Source organism: Centrocercus urophasianus, unplaced genomic scaffold, assembly GCF_019232065.1.
Source record: "Centrocercus urophasianus isolate 14NV4802_14NV808 unplaced genomic scaffold, USGS_Curo_1.0 seq_17, whole genome shotgun sequence".
Classification (NCBI taxonomy): Eukaryota; Metazoa; Chordata; class Aves; order Galliformes; family Phasianidae; genus Centrocercus; species Centrocercus urophasianus.
Window position 1 is genome coordinate 30,982,342 of NW_024884722.1, and position 16,096 is coordinate 30,998,437.

The following is a 16,096-nucleotide window of genomic DNA, read 5'->3' on the forward strand; positions in this document are numbered from 1 at the left end:
CAGAATAATAGATACTCAAAAACGTTTTGACAACAGGAAAATAAAGTGCTCATGGGTCAAAACTGCTTAAGAAATCATTAGCCTTGCCCTCCTGTTGAATTAAGTGTTTGAGCAGCAGGAATTCTCATTTTCCCCCCCCCCCCCCCCCCCCCCCCCCCCAAAAAAAAAAAAAAAAAACCAAAACCAAGCTTACGTTCCCTGTTCCCTTCTGTGTATTCAGAACAGAAAGCAAATTAATACACTATTCTCCCACTTTCACTCACTACTAAATAGCGAAGGAAAAAAAAATCTCTAAATAAGATGTAAATTTGAGTTACTGAAAGTATTTTCTGTAAGGGGAATTACGATCTGTACATGTTCAACTCAGGCAAAAGAAATAAGCAAGGAAAAGACAGCCATAAGTCACAGACATTCACAATCACTGACAGAGTCATTTCTATACCTGCTACTCGTTGCTTTTGTATTCAGCTGCCTAATTATTTCCTGCATGTGGGACAGTAGAATTGTTCCCATTCCATCAGTACTTCCCTAGTTACAGAGGCTGTTCAACTGTGGCTTATAAAAATACTAAATATATATATCATGCTGCCCCTTCTTCAGCAAGAACATATGTGCTGCAAACCCACTGATGTCCTTCCTAGAACTACATCTTACTTCTAGTCTACACAGATCCAGATCTAAAGATAAAATCTAAGAATTAAAAATCACCACTTATGTCTTCTATCAACAGAAGTAAGGAATCCCCCATATATACCAAGTATCTGGTATGGCAATACTCTATTTTCCATATGTATGTACTTCACACTATTCACTTCGCTCTGCTTGCAGGTACTACTCTTAATTCAGCTTTGTTTTTGCACTAGCTGTAAGGAGTAAAAGACCTTGAGAGCACTTTTCTTGTTTTTGGTTACCTATGCTAAAATGCATACTAGCATTCCAGAAACATTTAGAAATTGATACTACAAACCTGGTCTTCAGGTAAAATTTACTGAAAAAGAAGCAAGCAACAAAAACCTGTTGTGAAGACATCTGTTTCCTAAATAGGAGAAGCGCAACAAATAAATACAATAGAGATGCAGATGAATCATTAGAGAATAGTGTGATTATTTATGCCACTGAAGTTAAAAATCACCTTTGAATTTAGTGCTTTTTTTTTTTTTAAAAAACTCTTACAATAGGAGAAAAAAATAAAAATGAGCAATGACAAATTAATATGGGTCAAAGCAGAGCATTCTAGATGTCCTCTTGATTTAAAATAATTTTAACTTAATATCAGAGATCTAGATGTACTCAAGAAACAATTTCTTGAGAAGTCATTTGCCAGCTTAAAATTGCAACATACAATTATTTTTGTTCAGTCTTACATCTTCTGATTTGTTATCTATTTTAAATTGCATTTATTTAGAGAAAACGATAAAACTTCATCACTTCCAAGCAGGAGTTGTAATCATTAGATAAGCATGATGGCAGTGCCTTATAGTTAATTGTCTTTCAACAGAGATTAACAGACACGACCTTGATGAAAGTTTTATGGTTTGATACTGGCCCTTGGAGCTTGCGTTAGGTATGTGTGGGACATGTAGCCTGTTGAACTCTGTCATGCAGAAAAATGAGGCTTCCATGAATTTAGACTTGGTCTCATTCATCCTTATCCCATCCATATTTGTAAATAAGCTCGAAATGTTCAAGGGAGGCTAGATGACCAAATGTTTCTGCATGAAGCTGATTACATACAAAATGAATATTTTCATGTTCAAATCACCAGATAAGTGCACAGTAAGTTATGTGCAAATGTGAAACCTAATTGAATATGCTACAGAGGTAACTAGACTAGGTAATTACAAACAGGATTAATTCTTTTAGACATCTTGCTGTGCTTCAGACATTCTTCCCACTGCATCCTGACAAATACCTCATATATACTAACTTCTATTTTATGATAAGCTATTGAACATACTGTAAGTTGCTTCCTTCAGATTCACTCTTGCTCACTCTGGAGTTGCAAAGCTTATTAACCTTTACCTAAGTAAGGACAGCTCACAACACAGACCATACAGCACTGCTGGAAATCCTACATAGGGAATTAAGCCACTACAAAACAAAGCTAAGAACTTCTTCTTGTCCTAAATTTCAGGCAAAACAATGTTGTCAGCACACCCATGTTGTGATTGTTCCCGAATGATGGGAGCACACTCAAGGGCAGCCCAGGCTACTCAACAGGGAAGAACCACTGTCTTTATGGAATAGGAGCAGGAGGTGGGCCAGAGCCAGGACAGCTGGCTTCAATTGGGCCAGGGTTATCCACTACTACATGACTTCACATATGGAAAGCTATAAATCTGTGCAGAATTGGCCAGAGAGGCAGCCACTGCTCGGGGGCTGCTTAGCAGCATTTGGCAGGTTGTAAAACCCAGCACTGTTAGCAGACTGTCAGTTGGCAGACAGTTGTATCGTTAACTGTGTGGCAGTCAGTAGGTGACAAGCATTTGTGTTGTAGCTATACAAATATTCTTGTCATTGCATACCTGTTCCATTTTCCTCTTCTGTCTTAATAAATACTTATCTCAACCCACAAATTCCATCTTATCTTCAACTTGCTCTCTAAACTCACTTGGGCATGGAATCGGCTGTGATCACACATAGCTCCTTGCTAAATTGTTTAATCAACTCTTGAAAATTAGGAGAGTTAGCTCTGTAGTGAAAGCAACCAAAGATCACTGAAAGAGCTTGAGCAGAAGGAATGAAAACAGTTTCTCACAAAGAGTAGAATTTATTCTCTGAATAACCAAGAAAGTAATGAAACACACTTAGAATTCTAATATCATTCTACAGGTAGTATTCCCATTAAAAATGCAAATAAATGTGTAATAGCACTGAAGATGTAATAGCAGTAGAGTTCACTAAAGGCCAAAGATCTAAGGTCTAGATTCACATGGATGTGGAAAGTGAAATATTATGAAAGGTAGAAACAACATTCAGATCTTCCTAGTGCTAAAACTCACGAAGACATATGACAACCAAATAAACCTATTCAATCAACAGATTGACTTCTGCTTATAAAATAAAATTCCTTACACATTTATGTACAGTGGCATGTATCAACTCAATGAATCAAAATTAAGATTTTCAACAGAACTTACACCGCTCAAAAAAAATCAAAAACACTTTTTACTGTTTTCTGTATCCACTGACGATAGATAATTTTCTTTAAATTGACTTAAATCTTCTCACTTTTAAAGAGAATAGACAGAAGTCTTTTTTTCTTCCTATTATATAAAAGCTACAAATGTGTAAGACAAGGATGATTGACTTAATTTTCTGCGGACACAAACCAATCAATACAGATAGAGAAATTAGTTGGGAAGTTGCAGCCAGGAGGTTGTGGTGAATGGCCCAGATGGCCCACAATGATCCAGGTAGACGCCTGTGATGAACGGTGTCTCCCAGGAGTCTATCCTGAAACTGATGTTCTACAATACCTTTACCAATGACATAGACAGTGGGACTGAGTGTACCTTCTGCAAGTCTGCCAGTGACACTAAGCTGAGTCATGCAGTTCATACAACAAAAAGAAAAGATGCCATCCAGTAGGACCTGGTCTGGTCTGAAAAAAAAAAAAAAAAGGGCTCATTGAGAACAGCCCTACAGAGAAGACTTGGTGGTACCGTGGTTGAAAAGTTACCGTGGTGCATGTGAACCAGCAGCACTTGCAGTCTAGAAGGCCAACAGCATCTGATCTGCATCAAATACAAGGTGGCCAATAGGGCAAGGGAGGGGATTATCCATCTCTACTCTACTTGTGATGCCCTGTCCAGAGGACAGCATCCAGATCTGGGGCCCCCAGCACAGATGTGTAGCCAAAGTGGATCACAAGAAAGGTGACAAAAATGCACAATGAGCTGGAGCACCCCTTGCGTGAGGAAAGGTTGAGAGAGCTGGGCTCATTCAGCCTGAAGAGAAAGTGCCAGGAAAGACCTCATGGCAGTCTTCTAGTGCTGAAGGGGAGCTTACAAGAAGAAGACAGACTTCTTACACAGGCAGATGGGGATAATGGCTTTAAACTAGAAGAGGAAAGACTTATGCCAGATATTACAAAGAAATTCTTTATACAGAGAGCATAAGGAACAGGCTGCCCAGAGAAGCTGTGGGTGCTCCATCCCTGAAGGTGTTCAAGGCCATGGCAGACAGGGCCCTGGGCAGTCTGTTCTACTGCACAGCAGCCTTGCCCACAGTAGAGGGTTGGAACTAAGTAATCTTCAAGATTCCTTCCAACCTTGGACATTTTACGATGCACGGGTTTTAAACTTCAACAGTTTGCTTATTTCAGAAATGTTCAAGTGTCAGACAGAACAAAATTTCTCCAGAACCAGAAACATAGGAGTTTAATTCTTCTGAAACTAAGAACTGCATATTACGAAACCGTTGCGATCTGTGACATACTGTCAAAAGATGCATAAAGATTCTTTAAGCGTTCAAATTGTAAGGTACATAATTGAAAAGAAGTAAAAATTGCAACTTCCTTCAAATGTGTATTTCTGGAGGTTTTGGCCAAAAGAAAGGAACTATAGAGAACAACTACTTTACTCAAGGAATCTTTTTCAGTCACAGTGCCATCTATATCATGGCTTTCTTCTCCTGCGCATATTTTCTTTCATACAATCAGGTGTTTGCATAACTGAAATTGTTTATCCAAATCAGGTGAACAAAACCTTCAAGGAATGCACTTCTAAAACTTGGTTGGGTCTGAACAAACTTGACACGAAAACTGTGATAAAAAAAAAAAAATCCATCAATTAAGTTTCCTAAGAAACTTATTTTTTTGAAAAAGCCCTAAATATTTTTCATTGAAACCTAAACCGTAGAAGGTTTTATCAGTATTTAAATAAGGTTGTGAATAATTCCTAAAAATATTTATTTTCTGAGTTGTATTCACTTGCTTCATTACATTCTCAACATCTATCTCACCTGTAGCATGTGTAACACAAGTGAAACATTCTGCTCCAAGAGGTGAATAGTGATAAAGGCTTTCAACTTGACATGAGATTTTGGTGTTTAATGATCCTTTCTCATTCATCAATATCTACTATGTTTTAGTTTAAAACAGGCTTCTTTTGTTGTTTATTTGTTTGGGTTTTTTTGTTTCGTTTTTTTATACAAGAGCTTGTACACAAGAGTAACAATGGCAGAAACAGGCTCAGTTAATGCTGTATACACGCCTAGAATTTCCACACTGAGTCTCAGCATTCTTAAACATTAATTGAACAGTATGTTCCTAAAGTAATTTCTACTTGTGTTTCTGTCACAGTGAACTAAATTGCATAAACTGAGTTAATATTTTTGAAAATGATTGTTAAATACAAAGGGATAAAAAGAAGTTTGAAGTTAGCCTATTAAGTACATTTTCCTCTGCACATAATTTTGATTTCTATTTCAGGACAGAGCAGCGAGGTCGTAGGCTACAGCAAGGATCTACTTAGATGTGATAGCAGAAGGTGCAGAAATAATAATAATAAAAGAAAGTGGTTACCTTTGGAAGGCCTGTAACACGCTCAGGTAGAGAGCGATCTCCAGAAGAGAAGAAATACTTCACTTCCCCTGCCAACCCTTAAATGAGTTCTGGGAAGGGATGGATCCTGGCTCCACCCCTGCCAGTCACTTGGGTGCATTGTTGCACCTGATCTCCCCTGGGTTGGCCCCACCTTCCTATCAGGTCCTCAATCACTGGTTCAAGCTGTGACTTAACATTTCCACTATACTTGTAAAAGAAAACCACATTCTCAGTGGCTTTCTTTTGGGAACACAGTTTATCCCATTGCAATGAGATGATCAGAAGATTCACCTGTAACAAAAGGCTTTCCTGTGAATTTTGATTTTTGCTTACTAGCAAATCCAGAACCATTTCTTTGTCCAGAGAATTCACTACTTCCCACCTATTTGCTTTATGCTTACTGATTGGCTTAACATTTCTGACTATCTTAGTTTGAATAAGAGCCAGCAGTGCATTTTTAAGCATCATTTTTCTTTTGTTTCATTTTTCATCCAACTGAATTGAGTAAACTCTATTCAACCTTATCATTAAGCTGTACAGGAAGGGACAGAACTTTCAAGCTAATGGAAATGTATTACATGCTATGTGAAGAGATGCAGTAAAGTCTCATCTTTTACAACTATAGAAAAACATGAAGACTTTTCAATATCTTGCAGAATAGCAGGTTATTAAAAAGGATTAACTTTGTTAAGCTCAGTACTAAAGAAGTATAAGCTGAAAGAATTAAAAAGGTTAGCATCAACAACAGTGTCAGAAAAGGATGGGTTGTGTCATCTCTTCAGTTTTTCATCACCTTCAATGATGAAGTTGCAAAAAGAACCTGGCAAAAATAATTAGATTCTGCTAAAACTACAGCCCTTCCAAGAATTCTACCCTCATGAAAGGAAATCTTAAACGATTTGTCTTGTATCCAAAAAGATGCTGTCCTGAAGTAAGAAACCCACAATTAATCATAACCCACAATTTCTCTGAAATATAATATGAAAAGTCATATAAAGGAATATACTCAAATACATTAGCAAACTTATACAGAAAGAAAAAGATATATATACATATATCAGGATTCAACATCTTATAAAAAAATAAAAAAAATCTTTGACTCAAATGTCATTTCCCATCTCAGCATATGGTTTTAAGAGTTGGAAATCCACCAACAATATAGTAAGACTTTCAAAAAGCAAATGCTCACAATAAAATACTACATTTATGTGGATTAGCAAATGCCAAGATTTCTCGGAACGATTTATGATTTTTTTAAATTTTTTTTAAATCTCTAATCTCACTGAGAAGGAAATATCTTGGACCTACGTGAAGTCAAAGCATCTGCTCTTACAGACATGCTACCATGTGGGCTGGGAGTTGGTAGGAACAGAAAGGATCTCACCATGAAAGAGTATATAGGAAAAAATAGAGGGAGAGAGATGAAGAAATTATCACAGAGGAACTTCCTGGAGAGCCAAACAACAGACAACATCAGCAGAACCTGGTTGTACCCTAAGCCACATTTCATGATTTATGTATTTATATATTGAAATGGAAATTCAAATGTTTATATCATTCTGGTTAATTATGTCAAACAGGCCTTCGTAAAACAGTAAAATGAACAAAGAATACAAAAAAAAAGAAAAATTTAGAATAATTAATATTTTAAATTTCCCTAATCCAAGCTAGGTATCTGTAGTAAAAATGAAGTATTTCCTTCATTTGCTAGAAAAGAAAAGCATTGGTTCTCTCCATATTTATTTCAGTCTATGCAATGAAATACTTACATTTATCATTTTCAGATATATAGAAGAAGCCCCTCCCCTGTAAAAAGGGAAAAACATTGACTGGTCTACTAGTCCACCTGTATTGACATCCTGAACCATTAAGTTTTCCACTACATCTGTATATCTTCTTGCTTCTTTCTTGTTATCTTAGTAATGAATCTCTAATTCAATAGAGTCTATACTTTAAATATTCTATACTTTACATAAATCATTAATTCTAAATGTCACAATAATCTTGAATATTTTTATACTGTTATCTGTTATTGTGGGTTTTTTTTGCTTTCCTTCATTTTGTGAAGTTTTTCCCCACTGTTCAGTTCCTTTCAGTTCCTGTTTCACAGCATTTGTCATTCAATGACCACCACCTCGATACAAAAACCCCTCTGTTGCCCTCTACTTAATTTTTAAAAAGCACTGAAACAAAATGGTCTTTTATTGATCACATTTGTCCCCACTATCCTCTGTGAAAGCCAGACATCGATGTTAATTTTCCAAGACTTATGGCACCTACATGCCATACTGATTTTTGATAAAATCTTTGTAGTTGTACCTACCAAGTCTTAGAGCTTAAACAGATGATGCATGTAATACAGTAGTATTATTTGCATTTGTCATATTAATTCAAATCTATCCGCTGATGTAACACGTATGAATAGACTTCTCATCAATTAGTTTTCATCACTGAATGTTCATTTTATACTGAAAAACTTCCACTTCAGCCTTACATTACTCAGAAGCTCAAAATATTCTTTGTCGCATTGACTGAACATCTCAGTTATGCAGGCTTGTTAATTCCGTGCTAAAAAACTTCAAAGTTTTCTAACCCAATGAACTGAACTTAAATATTTCAATCTATCTCCACAAAAATAAATAAATAAACAAATAAAATAAATAAAGCAACACACTAATAATAAACAATCTGTTTACAAGCATGTCTGTGGGGAAAAAAAAAATAGCAAGTCAGCGCCCAGCAGACAGAGTGGGGAATAACTTTTTTTTTATTATTATTATTTTTTTTTTAAGTAACTGAGTATTTTTCCCCTGAAACAAACACATACAAGATCAGCTCAAATATCTATATTCCCCTAGTACTTTACACGCAAAAGGAAGATCATATTCAAGTTATCAGAAAGAATGATTTGCAAAAATGAAATTCAGCCAACCACATATTTGTGGAGCTAACTGCCCATATTTGTGCCGAGTAGCATTTCTACAGAGTGAATAATTTTGATATATAGCAGGGACTAGCATGTCAAGCACAGTAACAAAATATGCTGCTCTGGCCATGAGAGGCAAAGGAGATTGAAGATGTGTACTTTAAACTTGCTGGCTTTTATAAAACTATGTCAGATGTAAAAGTGTTGCATAGCGTTGGTATTAAGCTGAAAGACACACTAATGAATAGTTACTGAACTTCACACCCTGCAGTGCTTGCTATGATATCATCACTGGTTCTAGGAAGTATGAACACACTGTTTGAGGAGGTAGTTTTACTTAGATGATATACGTAGATACCTACATGTTTACAAAATATAGGTAACAAAGACACAGACAGAATGACAATTAAGTGTCAGCCAGGCTTCTCAGTGCCACGTTAATGGTAGAACAAATGTATTCCTTCCAGACCTTGCAAACTGTTTTTTTCCCTCCAGTGACAAACTGCAGGGAAAGTGATCAGATTTTTGAGGCTGTGTTATTGGTAAGGCAGAAATGTTATTTCAGTAACTTGGATCTTTTGTGATCTAAACAATGTTCAAAGACACCCGTGAGAAAAGAAGCTGCCATTTAGTCAAGATTTCTGTTGCTAACTAGCTATGTGTAATTTATTCTTTAGATAAATGGTTCTGTTATTTTGTTTTGTTTCTTACTTGTTTGTCAAATTATATTTAGAAAATTGGCAGAAAACAGAAGAGTAGGAACAATGTCAAAACAAGAGTGATCAGAATGGCAGCAAAGAAAAGTGGCTCATACACACAGTGGCATCTTGTTGTCCATAATTTGTTGCAGATTTAGCACTTCTGCGCTGAGTGACTCATTTCCAGTATTTCACTACTTCAATTTATCTTAGGCTGTGGTTTGACAATAGAACGAGTCTGACTTTCAGAATTCTAGCACCAGATTGAAAATGATACGGTCACAGAATAGTAAGTGCCCATCTGCTGTAAACTCCTTCTATTGCATTAGAGAAGATTGCTTTGAGGGTTTGTGGGAATTTCATTTTTATCATGACACACAGAGGTGAGTCAGGCCCAGTTTTGTCAACGCCTCTCTAATCTTCTGTGGGTTAGTTAGTCTTCCTTTAGCAAAAGCAGAAGCTGCATGAGCTTCCTAATAGTACCTTGGATATTCCCACAGAAAATGAGATTGCATGCCTGGAGCTATCTGTGTCATATTGGTACTATTTTGAGATCTTAAAACACAGTGGACCAGCAAAAAGCCACGGAGCTTAAGCCACGTAGTGCTGGGCCTATTTCCTCATCATTTTAACTACAGAACTCTGACCAGCAAGCAAAGACAAAAGTATTCCCAACTTTTGTTCTACTGCACATTTATTCATAGCATTAGTTTCCTAGTTCTTGTGACAATGCAGTTACACAAATCCTGAAAGGTGCAATATTTAAATAGACAAAAGGAAAGTCTCCTTCTAAAACGTTCTTTAGCAGCTATATTTATGCGTGGGATTTTGGGGGGGTTAGTTGATTTTGTTTTGATTTAAAAAAGAAAAAACTTTTGAAATTTCCTTATATTCCTTCTGTTCTTAGGACTTAGGTAAGATTAAGCAGTAAGTTATTGTTTGAGAGTCGTATCTGAAGAAAAACAGAGGGAAAAAAAGGGGAGGTTGGAGAGCAGACTCAAGGAAGAGACAGGCAAGGATAAAAAAAACTAAAAAAAAAAAAATCCACAAAAGCCACACAGATAATGGGAGAAAACAAAGCAGTGCAAAGAAGAGCCAGAGGGAAGGAAAGTAAATTGATAATTGAATGAAGAACAATGAAAGTGGCAGAAATAACATTAGAAGTGGGAATTTAAAACACAAGCCCTAAAACTCAGTATTTACAGAAAGATCTTCCCAAATAACATTCTCACATTACTCTGAATTTCCTTCCTTAAATTTATTGGGTGGTTTCAACACAATCTTGTTAACATTGTCAGGAAACGTTTTGATTTTTAATTTAGAATATGTAAGTTATCCCATTTTTTGTTACTATTCACATGGCAATTATTCCATGCTAGCATGTCAGAGATAGGAATTAATTGAAACTTTAAATTTTCAGTAAGAACAAGGTGAGCTGAGCACATAAGTCAATAATTTCCTTAGGCTCTTCATTCATCACCCAGGTCCCCTCTTATTTACATATGTTCTCTAAATTAAGAATCGAGCCATTGGCCCATCACACATAGTTATGTTCCTTTAGATTTTCTTCCTTGGTATAGCTGGATCCAAATCCCAGACACATCACTTCTCGATTACTTTTAACGATCTGTCTATCCTGTACAATACATCTAAATGATTAGCTTAAAGAAGATATCATATACGCCTAAGGGTAGCCTTAAGGCTAGTTATAATGCATACTGAGATATAACATTCAAAAGCTGATGCTGTGTTGAACAAATGCATTTAATTTCAGCTCTGAAGACGTACTAAAGCTGATACAAAATGCATATATATGAAATATATGCTATATGCTATGTATTAAATATATACATTTTTAATAATACTGTATAATCTCTTCTTTATGTAACAAATCTAAAAGAAATTTTTTTATTTCCAAAAGCACTTGAAGGATGAAGTCTCACCACTTGTTAATCTGGTTTTATTCAGTATGATTTCATATGGATGCTAGTAAGTATCCTTCAAATCAACACAGCAACAGTAATTTTTAAAGAAAATTTTAAACATACATGGAATGACAACAATACAGACCAGTGTACATAGCTTGCTAACCTCATCTCTTACCTGAATATAAATAAGCTTACTATAAACAGTCTCAGTCACAAGAACAGAGGAGAATTTAAATTAACTTACTCTTAGCTTCTACTTGAGAAGTGGTTGTTTTCATCTGAAAACCTCCTGCTAAAAAAGTCAATGTGGATCTGCTTTCACGAGTCATCTGGCACTTCCAACTTCCAGTAGCGATGATAAACGGCAATCAGCTTTGAGGTGAAAACCTTAGAGATTCTCCGCAATTCTAATTTAGAAAAGTCTTGTTTCATTGCAGCAACCAGCACTCTTCTGACAATCAAAGAAAAATCTTTCAGGTCACAGAAATGAACTTCTGCTGTCTGTAGCAGTATGTATCTTCGAATTTTTTTGCTTTTCAAAGCACATGATACCTGTGTTGCAAGACACCAGACAAAAACTCCCTGACAATTCGCTGCTAACCATCTTAACATGGGAAAACCACTTCGTGCTTGGATATTTAAGGTTAGCAGAGAAAGGGAGAATATAACACAGTTTTTAAACCTAATTTACACTGGTTGAGACTGAAGTGAAATTACAGCCTTTTTAACCATGTAGGGCTGCTAAGTGGAGGTGAAGAGCCATCACATCAAGGGTAATTCTTCCCTATTGCTATATGCCAGGAATCTAGCAGAAAGCCTTGTTTTACATTTTTGTACTTATATAGACTGCTAAATATACATACACACAGTTTTATTTGCACTTATAAATAAAACAAATTTTATATTAATATAAAAATAAAACTATGTGGAATTGTAATTTGCATCTATTTTATTTACAATTTAAATTATATGGCTACAATTTCCAGTTGTTGAGAAATTTTATGAGTGGGATTACTTACCATAGGAGGAGGGTCTGCTGTTTTTTGAAATACATGGGAGTTACAAATACAATTTTAGACTCGAGCTGAAATAGAAGTCCCTAACCCTCATCAATATTATCACTACATATAGGTGAAACTGTAAGTCATAGATTAGTTTAGCCCTGTGATGTTGCAACTGCACTTTTTGAATACTTTAGTTATACTAAAAAATTAGGGGAGGGAAGGAAGGAGGAATGTTAGGTGTGGGTTTGTTTGTTTGTTGTTTCATTAGAAGTTTCATGCTATTTATACCAAGCTTCTGTTCCCCAGGATGACTTATACAAGGACTTCAGTGAGTCAATACAAGTTCAGGTAAATGAGGCAGAGGAAAAGTAGGGTTTCAGTGTCAGCGTGGGTCACACATTTAGATGCAAGACAAAAATGTATGGGAAGTGGATAGCATGGCTGAGGGCCAGAACAATAGTGTAACAAAAATAGTTCGTCAGAATAATAATCAAAATTTCAGATACCTCATTACCTTATAGATGATTAAAACCACAGAATGGCCTACAATGGAAGGAATCTTAAAGGTCAAAAAATTCCAACTCTCCTGCCTTGAGCAGGGTTGCCACCCACTAGATCAGACTGCCCAGGACCCCATTTGACCCGGCATTGAGCACCTACAGGAATGGAACATCCACAGCTTCTCCAGCCAGCCTGTGCCAGGGCCTCACTGCCTTCTGAGTCAAGAATTTCTTCCTAACACCTCGCCTAAGTCTTCCCTCTTTTACTTAAAACCATTCCCCCTTCTTCTATCACTATCCGCCCACGCAAAATAGCAGTCTGCTTTCTGCTTGTAAGCTCCCCTCAGGTACACAATGGCTGCAACAAGGTCTCTCCAGAGCCTTCCCTTGTCTAAACAAGCCCAACTCTCTCAGCCTTTCTTAATAGGAGAGGTGCTCCAGCCCCCTGAGCATTCTCATGACTTTCCTCTGGACCCACTCCAACAGCTTTTCATCTTCATTTTGTGATATACAAGGCACTTGCACTTCTTTTCATGAACAACAAAATGAGCTGAATTTTACATATTTTATTGCTGTATACTACCATTAATCTATACAGAGTATGGAAAATGACAGATACCATCTCTGAATTTATCTCCCTTAGTGTTCTGGATTTATTTTGAAAGAGATCAACGTTTTTTAAAAAATCATGAATTAATCACAAATTATGCTGCTGAATAATTTTATGTTTCTCATTCATGAGCATTTAGTTGCTGTTTGCAATATGAGCTATGTTAATTAAACTCTATGGTTGCATGGTGCACTTCGATTTTAATTTTAGGCAAGCTCAAGTGCCAAAAGCTATGATTTCTTTTTAGAATTTTTTGGTATTTCATTTGTTGAAAAGAGGTTTTTGGATTTTCCTAATAATGAATTAATTAGGTACATGTTTTCCAGAAGTAACCCACAAAGAGATGTAAACTCAAAAAAAAAAAACAAATTTGTTTAACATCTCGGTTGGATATGTTATGCTGTCTCCACCCAATGAACATTATGCTAGATACTCATCTCTACTAAACCAACAATGGCATGGGCATTTCTAGCATTGGAGTTTGGCTGATTTTAGAAAAGTAACAGAAAACTCCCATAAATGCAGACAAAACAAGGATTTAAGCGAAGGGACAATGGAAATTCACAGCTGTTCAAGAATCTTAGTGCTGATATTTAAATTCTGAAGATCTTTGCTGCCCACTGGCACCTCACTTCTTTAAATACTTTAAACTGGATTGTCTTAAATTTGTCAGGGCAAACAATAAAAGCGTGAAATCTAATCTCTTTCTCAAATAACGAAACTCAAAATTTGATCTTAGATTTAATGCTAAAAATAAAAGAAAAATAAATGTGAACGGTTGTTTAGATCTGCCTTATCTTACTTTACGGCTGTATTCCCTTCTCTATCCAATATCACTGACTTACAAACACAGGCTTTTTAATAGCACTTTAATTTAAACTTAATCCCACCTTCATATCCTCTGTACTAAAAATAATTTTCTGAGAACAGAAATCTTTATGAGGTTTAAATCAGTTTGAATTACTGATCACGTTTCAGACTTAATTCAAATAACTTCTGCAATGTACACATTAGAGTCTCTGCTGAGGGCACTATTAGATCTGTGAAACAGTACTATGAAATAATAACATTATTATTAATAAATTAGTATGCTGAAATAAAAATATGTAAAAATGATGTTTCCTCCTCTGTAATGAAATTATTCTTCCTATTCTGCCTACTTAGAGCGCGTCACAATGATTCAACAGCGGAGTGGAAGTTACCTGTCTATATAGGCAACAAAATGTCAGTCTAAATAGTTTTCCCTTACCACCAACAGGAAAGGACATGACAAAAAAAACTGTTCTTAGACAAAATAATTGCAAATCTGTGACACGTAGCATGTAACAATTTATGTTCACAAATGAAAGCTACCTGAGCTTATTTCTCCTGATAATTATATGGTGTAATCAAGTGATTATACAACTCTGTCATATAGTTTTTTGTGGTGAAGTCTTAGATACATCTTAAACATAACAACGTTTGCTGCAGGCTTTGCACTGACAGTGTGCATATGCATAGCTTGTTAACCTATTAGCAACATGAAAATCATGATGGGAAGTGCTTCACTCTTACAAAGCCAGTTTGAGGTCACACAACTCTGGCTCACAAATAAGAGGATGTGAAAATGAAAAGATGCTATTCGTGGATGACAAACTCTTCATTTCCTTCCTCCTCAAGTCAAACAAAAGGCTCTGTATCAAGTTTTTATTTTACTTATTTTTAGGAGAAATTTGATAGTTAGGAATTTTTTTTATTTTTTTTTTTAAAGGTTAGAGCTTTACTTCAGTCAGGATGAAATGAGGTTCAAAGCTAAGAAAGATTCATGATGGTAAAATCACCATTCTTATGCAAAGTTACGTTTCCTCTAGCAGAACACAACACGAGAAACAGCTCATTCTCTGAAAGCATGCCACAGTAACTATTTCTCCTATTGCCTTCTCAAAGAAAAGTCCGGAGCAATTCATAAAAATCCATCTCCATAAATCCATAGACTGACTCTCTATATAGACCTTATCAATCAGAGCAGATAATAGGATAACATTTGATTCTTTTTACATATGTAAAATCGTGTCAAGCAGATATGTCTCGAATATTACCGAATATCCACTGTAAGGGCAGAGCCCACTGTAAGGGCAGAGCAAGTCCGAGAGTGCCTCCTTAGACTGAATGAATTCAAGTCTATGGGGCCGGATGGCGTGCATCCCAGGGTCCTGAAGGAGCTGGCTGAGGTGGTTGCCGAGCCGCTCTCCATCATATTTGAGAAGTCGTGGCTGTCAGGTGAGGTCCCGGATGACTGGAGGAAGGGTCACGTCACTCCCATATACAAGAAGGGGAGCAGGGAGGACCCGGGGAACTACAGGCCGGTGAGTCTCACCTCCGTGCCTGGGAAGATCATGGAACAGATCCTCCTGGACAACATGCTCGATCACATAAAGAATGAGCATGTGATCCGAGACAGCCAGCACGGCTTCACCAAAGGAAGGTCATGCCTAACTAATCTTGTGGCCTTCTATGATGGAGTGACGGCATTGGTGGACGAAGGGAAGGCGACTGATGTCATTTACCTGGACCTGAGCAAGGCCTTTGACATGGTCCCCCACCACATCCTCATCTCCAAATTGGAGGGAAGTGGATTTGATGGGTGGACGACCCGATGGATAAGAAACTGGTTGAAAGGCCGCAGACAGAGGGTGGTGGTCAATGGCTCTATGTCCAGGTGGAGGCCGGTAACAAGTGGTGTCCCCCAAGGGTCTGTCTTGGGACCGGTGCTCTTTAACATCTTTATTAATGACATCGATGAGGGAATTGAGTGCACCCTCAGCAAGTTTGCTGACGACACCAAGCTGAGTGGTGCGGTTGATACGGTGGAAGGAAGGGATGCCATTCAGAGGGACCTCGAC